The following is a 9452-nucleotide window of genomic DNA, read 5'->3' on the forward strand; positions in this document are numbered from 1 at the left end:
GCACATATGTTAGTAAAGCAAATTGCCCAGGTAAGATTGCATCTCTAGACTATAGAGGCATTATGGGCAGGGAATGTTTCTACCCACTATGTTGTACTGTAATCTCCCAAGCATTAGAGCACAGTGCTCTGCACACAGTAAGCGTTCAATAAATTCGATTGAATGAAGTGATAGATCACATGATTGGCAGATCCTGTCTATAGGAACAAATCAGGGGACATGGCTCGTTAGCAGGTGGCAAATTAATCTCTTCAACTGGGAGGGCCTGAAAGAGAGCAAGAAGGAGGTTCAGAGCCTCTCTCTAACTCAAGAACCATCATTAAAGCCAAAAGGGCAGCCATCTCAGAGGGGTGAAAGGCTCCAAATGTACCATTAGCATTCTCTGAAATGTCATTACACTCCTGGTGTCTCTCAGAGAAGAGGAGCTAATTCCAGGGTACTGACAGGGTATTGTTAAGCTCCACTGGGCTTAATAAGCTAAGAGGACATCACTGGGGGGCAGAATTTCTGCAGTACACCCCATGGTGACAGTGGCTACCCAAGCCTCTCAATATGTTACTGTGCAACATCTCTCCTACTTTGTCACATTGCCTATACCGCTAGCACCTAAGGAAAGCAATTGGACTTACTTGGAATGCGGCAGGTGCTAGAGAAAGCTAAAATAATCTTCTTTTGAACCCAGATTTTGGTAGAGCAAAACCAACATCTTATGACAAGCAGCATGGCCTGGTAAAAGGAGCACAGGCCTGGGAATCAGAGGACCTGGGTTCTAAACCCAGGTCTGTCTCTTGCCTGCTTTGTGACCTTAGGCAAGTCACTTAACTTCTCTGTGCCACAGTTTCCTCATCTATAAAATGAGGATTCACTGACTGTTCTTCCTTCTACCGAGGCTGGGGGTCCACTGTGGGACAAGGATGGTATCCAACCTGGTTAACTTGTACCTACCTTCGGTCTCAGAACAGTGCTTGACATATAGTAAGTGCTTAACACATACTGTCGTCATCATCATCTCTCCCATTTGAAAGGAAAGACCCATTTGAGCCAGGGAGGGAGAATCAGGGCTAGAGACCCTCTGGACTGCAAGCTTGTTGAAGGAAGGGAATGTGTCTCTCAACTCTGTTACACTTCACTCTCCCCAGTCCTTAAGTCCAGTGCTCTGCACACAGTAAGCACTCAATAAATATGACTGATTGATAGAGAGGAGTTGTATTCAGCACATCCCCAGGGCAACCTTCTCTTTCTTTTCATACTCCCCAGGAAATGTCAAGCTGCAGACACTTCGACTCAGGCTATTTTGGGAAGCAAAAAAAAAAAAAAATCAGACAGGAGGAAATGGCTTTCACTTTTATTCATAAATGGCATCTGTTTTTTAATTATTAATGCAACAACAGAAATGGTCACAGTTTCAATCCTCGGCTTTCCTGCCCACAGCACAAGTTCATAAGCCATTTTGATGGCAACTTCAAAGAGATGTCTGGAGATTGAAAACACAGGGGAGTTGGAGGCCAGCTGGGTATGTGTTATTACTAAGGGATTTGTTCCCGCTGCAGAAAATATATTAGCCAACAGACAAAACTGATTGCTCATGGTGAAGGGGTTAGGAAGGGAAGGGAACTGCTGAGCTCGGAGAGTGGAGCACAGGAATGCTGGGCCCTGGGTGATGGAATCAATCTCCCAGATTATCCCCAGGACCAGATCTAGAATGATTGGGAGCATTGAGGAAACAAAGTGAATCAGTTTGGGAAAAGAAGAACCAGCTACACAATGCTGAGCAGCAGCAGCAGCGAAATTGTCCCCTAGTGCCCTGATAGTCCCCTAGTGCCCTGATAGTGGTGGAAAAATGCCCTAAACATCTAGCATGATACCTGAGATACAGGAGGAGAAAAACCCAGGGGACTCATCCCAGAGGGTCAGAGCACTGAAGTGAGACTATGGACGTCCAGGTTCTTAGCACCGGCTAAGCCCATAACCCTTATTACTTCCCATTTCTTGAGAAGCAACGAGTACCTAGGGAACTGTTTGCCGCATAGATTCAACACAGTCCCTGGCTTTCGAGCTCATCCTTCCCAGGAGTCCCTCTGCCTCAGCATCTAACCCTTTGAGAGAAAGAAAATAGGATCTCACAGGAACAAACTGCTGTAAACCTGAGGAAACAAGGTGCTGTGGAAGTTCAAAGGAGTATTATTAGAAGGTGGGAATCTCAAGAGAGCGTACAATCTCAGCGCTTCCTATGTACTTGGAGTTAAATGACTGGGATAAAAATCTCTATTATTGCTGGGGGTAGTTGAACATGGTGCAAGGGTCAGATTTAACATTTTTATGGATGTGGGGTACTGGACACATGACCTGACAGAATCTCACTAGCATTCACTCTCCCTCAGCTAATCATCCTGCACTTGCTTTACCCTAAATTCCCCCAAATTGAATCCTTTTCGACCCCTTGCCTAAACCAATCAATGATATTTACCAAGTGTTTATCGTGAACAGAGCACTGAATTAAGTGATTGGGAGTATAGGATGCAGAGCTGAGAGACACGTTCCCTGTCCGCAACAAGCTTTCAGTCTAAACCTCTCTCCTCTTTCCATTATTGAGAGGTAAGGAGGGATAATAGAGCAAGGTTTTGGTGGGCAAGTGACTGACTCAAACTCACTTCAGTCCCTGTGTCAGTCAGAGAGGAGCCAAACTGGATTGGAATGGAGCAAATGTCAGGAGGCAGATGAGAAGAAAATGACAAAGAGAGACAGGGCTATGGGAAGGGATTTTCAACTGCTGAATTAGTTTGAATGTTGAATTAGGCTTTTGTCCAGGGTCCCTGGGGCACTGAAATAAATAAGATAAATGAACAACTAGATAAATACATTTTATCTTTATTGACCTACCATGCCTGTTCTCGGAGTAAATTATCCCCTGACTATACACTTTTTGTTATTTCACAGTGGTAGTAATGTAAGAAATCCTAATCCTGATGATATTGACAGTCCAGAATACAGTGCCGCTCCAGTCTAGCAGAGATTCTTAAACCAATTTATTCAAGGACAGGAGCTAGGGTTGATTTGGATTAAGAGGTCATTACACAATAGGAGTCTGGAGAGCAGACCTTGGTTGACTTTTGTCAACCAGAACAGTGAGGTTTTTGACAAATCTTGCATAAGCATTTTTTTTTAAAGCACATCATCTGCCTTGGTAGTCAACTATTCACTGGTGCCTTCTCTAAGTTTCTAACCTTATGTTAACAATACGATCTAAAACTGTAAGGGATCCACTTAAAATCACTTAAAGCATCATCAGAATCAAAGATCTGCTGTGTGACCTTCTTTGTACCTCAGTTCCCTCATCTGTAAAATGGGGATTCGATACCCCTTCTCCTTCCTACTTAGGCTGTGAGCCCCATGTTGGACCTGGTGATCTTGTAACTACCCCAGTGCTTAATATGGTGCTTGGGACCTAGTAAGCACTTAAATACCACAATTATCATTATTATTGCTAGTGTGTCATAATAGTATAAAAATAATAATATGACTATGAGGAATGGCAAGTTAAGAAGACCTAATCTTTGCCTTTTAGGAGTTATCCATATACAAAGAGAGACCTTTTTCACCTTCTCTAGGGTTTTAACAATGTCAAACTTACTTTATCCTACCTTCTATTTTCTACACAAAAGTGGGGAAAACAAATTGGGTGATTGTTTGTGACATGGCATTCCAACATATCCAGTGCCATAAACAATATTGTTTCTTTTTGTCAAGATGTCTGCCCTTGGCAGACTTGAAAAATGCCAAAGGCAATCAAATACTCTTATTTCCAAATGGAACTCTGACTTTATTTCTTGGGGAGAATGGAATTTGTCATTCATGAACTCAGCTAGGACAATTAGTGGAAATGTTCTTTTTTTTTTCTTTTTCCTAAATATATGTCTGCCTGGAAGCCCTGACTGTTCTCAGGGTGTCTATTTAATTAATAGCACACAGATTGAGAAGTGATTCATCCTATCTTAGTTCCCATTTCATAATACTACTTGAGGGTTTAAAACCTTAAATTCCCTTAGTGTGTTACAATTATTTAACTGGACTTAAACTGCTCTGTAGTTCATAGCTTGTTGGAGCATAAATTAGAAGAGTTTATCTGCTGATATATATAATGAACTACAGCTGAAAGAACACTCTTATAAAGAGTGTTTGATTTGTAAGGGAAAACAGGACAGGTGGTTCAGTGACAGGAGTAGAGCTCAGGAAGCCCATAAAGTGTTGCAGGTGAGAGGTAAAAAGTAAATTGGAAGAACCAAAAAGGAGTTGAAAAATCACCTCATGAGGAATGTCAAAGTCAATAATAAAATACCCTTCAACTATACCAAGAACATGAAGCCAACTACGGAATTCAATGGGGCTATTTGATAATGGCATAAATGGCACACTCAGGAATGAAATGGACATCACTGGGAAACAATAATTTTTTTTTAATTTGCCTTTACTGAGGAAAATAGTAGTAGTAAATGTATTTATTGAACACTCACTGGATGCAATGCACTGTACTAAAAGTTTGGAAAGATACATAATATGTGTGACTGTGGCAATACTGGGGTGCAGAGTTGTAACTCTGTTTCCTTCTGGTCCTCTCTTCTTATATACCTGGGCAAAGTGTAGGTCCTTTGGCTGATAAACACACACACACACACACACACACACACACGCAGAACCCCCCTGCCCCATAGTATTAACTGAAATGATCAGAACATGACTAGATATCTTTGCAAAAGAGGATAATGAACATTTGAAACACAATCTCCAGTGATGTAGTAAATGACTAGATTGAAGACAGCAATGTCAGACAAATGAGCTTGGTATGGGGCAATCAGGAAGAGGGAGGACTATTTAGAGTAGAAACTTTGAGAAGTGATTATATAGAGAAGCAAAATCAAAGCCAGACGCAGGTGCTGCAAATACTATGGAGCAGGAAAGGGCAACTTCTAAATGTGCAGAAAACAATGGAATTGTTGGTCAAACATCAGTATTTTCTGACAACATCACCATACAAGCTTAAAAGGCACTGTGGGAAAAATCATTCAAGGACAACTGCTTGAACTTCCCCAAATACACACATATGTACCCAGTTCAAAGTGGGTCAAAATTTTTGTTTTGATAAATTCTTGCTTGAAAAAATCACCTCTGCAGGTGATATTCTGTTTCTCCCTAGACCGAAATCCCCAAAATTACAGAATTGACATGACCTGGTGGAAGAGCAGGGACCTGGAAGTCAGAGGACCTGGATTCTTTTCCTGGATCTGTTACTTGCCTGTTCTGTGACCTTGAGCAATGAATCAATCACATTTATTGAGTGCCGTGTGTGCGTACTAAGCTCTTGGGAGATGCAAAGAGAAGCAGCATGGCTTACTGGAAAGAGCATGGACTTGAGAGTCAGAGGATGTGGGTTCTAATTCTGGCTCTGCCACTTGTTAGTTTTGTGACCTTGGGCAATTCAATTAATGTGTCTGTGCCTCAGTTACCTCATCCGTGAAATGGGGATGAAGACTGTGAGCCCCACATGGGACAACCTGATTACCTTGTATCTACCCCCACTGCTTAGAACAGTGTTTGGTACATAGTAAGTGCTTAACAAATACTAACATTACTTCCCCTTTTTAGACTGTGAGCCGGTCGTTGGGCAGGGATTGTCTCTATCTGTTGCCGAATTGTACATTCCAAGCGCTTAGCACAGTGCTCTACACACAATAAGAGCTCAATAAATACGATTGAAGTGAATGTGTTCCCCTCCCACATAGAGCTTATTCTAGAGAAGGGTATAGACATTGATATAAATAAATTAGGGCTTTGTACATAAGTGCTGTGGGGCTGATGGATGGATGAATAAAGGCAGATCACATGGATTGGATCAGATCCCTGATCACTCATTTGGTTGTGAAGGAGTGGAGAGATTGAGGCTATAGATTCCATTAGGTCAGACTGGATTCCTGATCTATCCCTCACTGTTGCTCAAGGAGACCTCATCTCTCCTTGGCACCACTGGGATTGGATCAGGACTCCAGCCTGACCTGGAGTGACCCTGCAGCTCAATTTTCCTCACCCTCTTTTCCCCTAGTCCTTAATTTCAGAACATCTGAATTTCCCAATAGGTATCTACATTCTACTTTAGAACAGTGTGTGTGTGTGTGACAAAGAGAGAGAGATCACATTGAGAGAGAGAGAGAGAGAGAGAGACAGAAAAGGAATTAGGGGCAAAAAGAAGGAAGGAGGGAGAAAATAAAAAAGAGAGGCCTAGTGGAAAGAGCATGGCCTTGGAAGTCAGAAGGAACTGGGTTCTAATCCCAGCTCTGCCATTTGTCTGCTTTGTGACCTTGGGCATGCCACTTCACTTCTCTGTGCCTCAGTTACCTCATCTGTAAAATGGGGATTACGACTGTAAGCCCCACCTGGGACAGGGACTGTGTCCAACCTGATTAGCTTGTGTTTACCCCAGGTTTAGTGCAGTGTCTGGCACATAGTAAGCACTTTAAAAATACCACAAAAAAGAGAGGGGAAAGGAGGAGGGAGGGTGGGAAAGAACAAGGAAGTTGAGAGAGAGGGAGGGTGAGTGTGGAGAGAAAGTGAGGAGACACAAAATGGGGAAAGAGGGAGAGAAAGCGCTGTCCTTTAGTTTGTAATCAATCACCTTTGCTGCACTTAACATATTGCAGTTCTGCCTTGGAGGCTGCTGAAAGCCTTTGCTTATACAGAGCCACCTTATTTCTAAGGATGGAGCTCAGGTAGCTCTGCCTATTAACACTGGTTCCCAGCATTCCATAGCTGGGGTGCACCATCTGAATTTTATGAGTGGGTTGTCAAAGGTAGATTCAGTTGCAAGTTGAAGTTTGGCTTATTTGACCACACATTATCAAATGTAACTAAATTCCCATCCTATATACCTCCCTCTTCCCCCACACACCTGGTAACCACAGGCTTGATTTTGATGAGCAGAGGACAGGAGGGGTTTTTTAATAGTTTACAATTTGCTAACGTTTGCTAAATCTCGTCAGCTAGAAGCAGGCCATCAGACCATCCCATACTTACCATTCCTGTCCCTGGCCCACTCACCGTCCTGTCTTTTTCTCAACAGTGACTGTGGTTCTGCTTTCTTTTAAAGCTAATATTTGCTTAAAATCTAGGAAAGTAAAGTGTGAAAGACAAGCAGAGGGACTCCTAGTTACTTTCCAGAAACACACTACTGCATCTCCACTTCCCTTAGCACCTTCTGTTAGGCAGCTTCCTGCATGCCCTTCAAATGGGCTGTTTGTTGCCCTTCTTAGCATTCCTCTTAGCCTCCTCTTCAATTATGCTACTACATCCAAGTCTGGTAAAAATATTTTGCAAATACAAGGTGTGACCTAGCTAATTTCGAGGAAATGATCATGTTGGAGCTTCATCTCAAGTTAAAGGCAACTCAAATGTGTCTGTTTATGGCTATATTGTATTCTCTCAAGTGCTTAGTACAGTGCTCTGCACATGGTGAGTGCTCAATAAATATAACTGAATGAATGAACTCATGGGAAAACAGAAAGAACTACTAAAGAACCCGTGATTCAGGGAGGGGCAGTCTTTGAATTAGGTCTGAGTTCAAAGCCCACGGTTGGATTGGTGACTAGAGGTAACCCCTTTCCAATTCAATGTCAAGGGCACATGCTGATTTCACTCTGAAAAGACGGTATATGCTGAAATCGCTGTTGGCCACTGGGGAATTAGATGAGTCAGTAGGGTCAACTCAAAGATGACTGGGAGCTCAGTATGGAACAAACTTATCATCCAGCTCAGTGTTTACAACAGTGCTAGGCATGTAAATATCACAATTATTATTATTGCAATCCCCCACCATTACTGCAAATACCAGGAACTATATCTACTGGTAGACATCTTTCCTGCCCACAGGGAGCATTTTGCATCCTTATTTGCCAGTCAGCTAACTAGTTCTTGGGTAGCATCTCAAAGGGAGTTGAATTTTAGTGATACATCCTCACTGAAGTGAAGCAGCATGTGTTAATATCAAACATTTATTAAAATACTGTATTTGTTAAGCACTTAGTACATGATGATGATGGTATTTGTTAAGCGCTCACTATATGCCAAACACTTCTAAGCGCGGGGGTAGATTCAAGGTAATCAGGTTGTCCCACGTGGGGCTCACAGTCTCAATCCCCATTTTTCAGACAAGGTAACTGAGGCACAGAGAAGTGAAGTGACTTGTCACAGCAGACAAGTGATAGAGCTGGGATTAGAACCCACGACCTCTGACTCTCAAGCCTGTGCTCTGGCCACTAGGCTGGTTCTAGGTGCTGGGGTAGATATGAGTTAATCCAATCAGATATGCCCCACTTGGGTTCATAGTCAAAGTATGCTTTGAGATCTCCTGATGAATCATGCTACTGAATGACAAATATTGTTATTCAAAGCAAGAGTACCCAATTGCACAGGCTGATGGTTGTGAAGCTGCAAATGAAGTTGGCATGGATGAAAAGCACGTAGTGTCTGACTCCACTGTCATTTTAGTCAGTCTTGATTTGCAAGTAGAATCTATTCTTATTTGGGGACACAGAGCACAGGGCTCTGCTTGATGATGCTTACACCTATGCCCTTCATTACCAAAACTACTTCAGTGTCAGAGTAGAGACCCTTGCCCAGAAACAAAACCTGATTAGAGATACTTGAGGCTATATCCTATCTATTTCTGCAGAGATAAAGCACTGATTCAGTTTTCCAAGTTGGGTGGGAGTGGAGAGCAGGCAGAAAAAAAAAGAAATACTTTGAAGGCAGACCAAAATATAAGAATGGAAAATTGTTGTTAAATCACTGTGGCAAAATCTGGAAGCCAGAACCCTAGAGATAGCCTACCCTTCCTATCCCATGGACCCTCTGGACTTTGGTCCATCCAACTCCTTACATCACTTAGACGGGCTTCCAGCTCACCCTTGATCAAATGGTAAACAGTGATTTGTAAAGATATGTTTTTCAGCTCAAGAGCAGAGATCACATCTACTTACTCCATTGTACTTTAAATGTTTAATAGACATCTTTACTTGCATGTCCCGACCCCCAAACGTAACATGTCCAAAACAGAACTCCTTATCTACTCATCTAAAGTCTGACCTCTCCCTGCCTTTCCCATCAATACAGACAGCACCACCATCCTCTCTGTCTCACAAGTCTGTATCCTTGGCATTATCCTCAACTCATCTCTCTCATTCAACCCATATATTTAATCTGTCACCAAATCCTTTCAGTTCAACCTTCACATTGCTAAAATCCACCCTTTGCTTTCCATTCAAACGGCTACTACATCAATCTAAGCACTTATCCTATCCTGCCTCGATTACTGCATCAGCCTCTTACTGACCTCCCTGCCTCTTATCTCTCCCTACTCCAGTGTATGTTTCACTCTGCATCCCAGATCATTTATCTCAGAACCGTTC

This window comes from Ornithorhynchus anatinus, chromosome X1 (assembly GCF_004115215.2).
Source record: "Ornithorhynchus anatinus isolate Pmale09 chromosome X1, mOrnAna1.pri.v4, whole genome shotgun sequence".
Lineage (NCBI taxonomy): Eukaryota > Metazoa > Chordata > Mammalia > Monotremata > Ornithorhynchidae > Ornithorhynchus > Ornithorhynchus anatinus.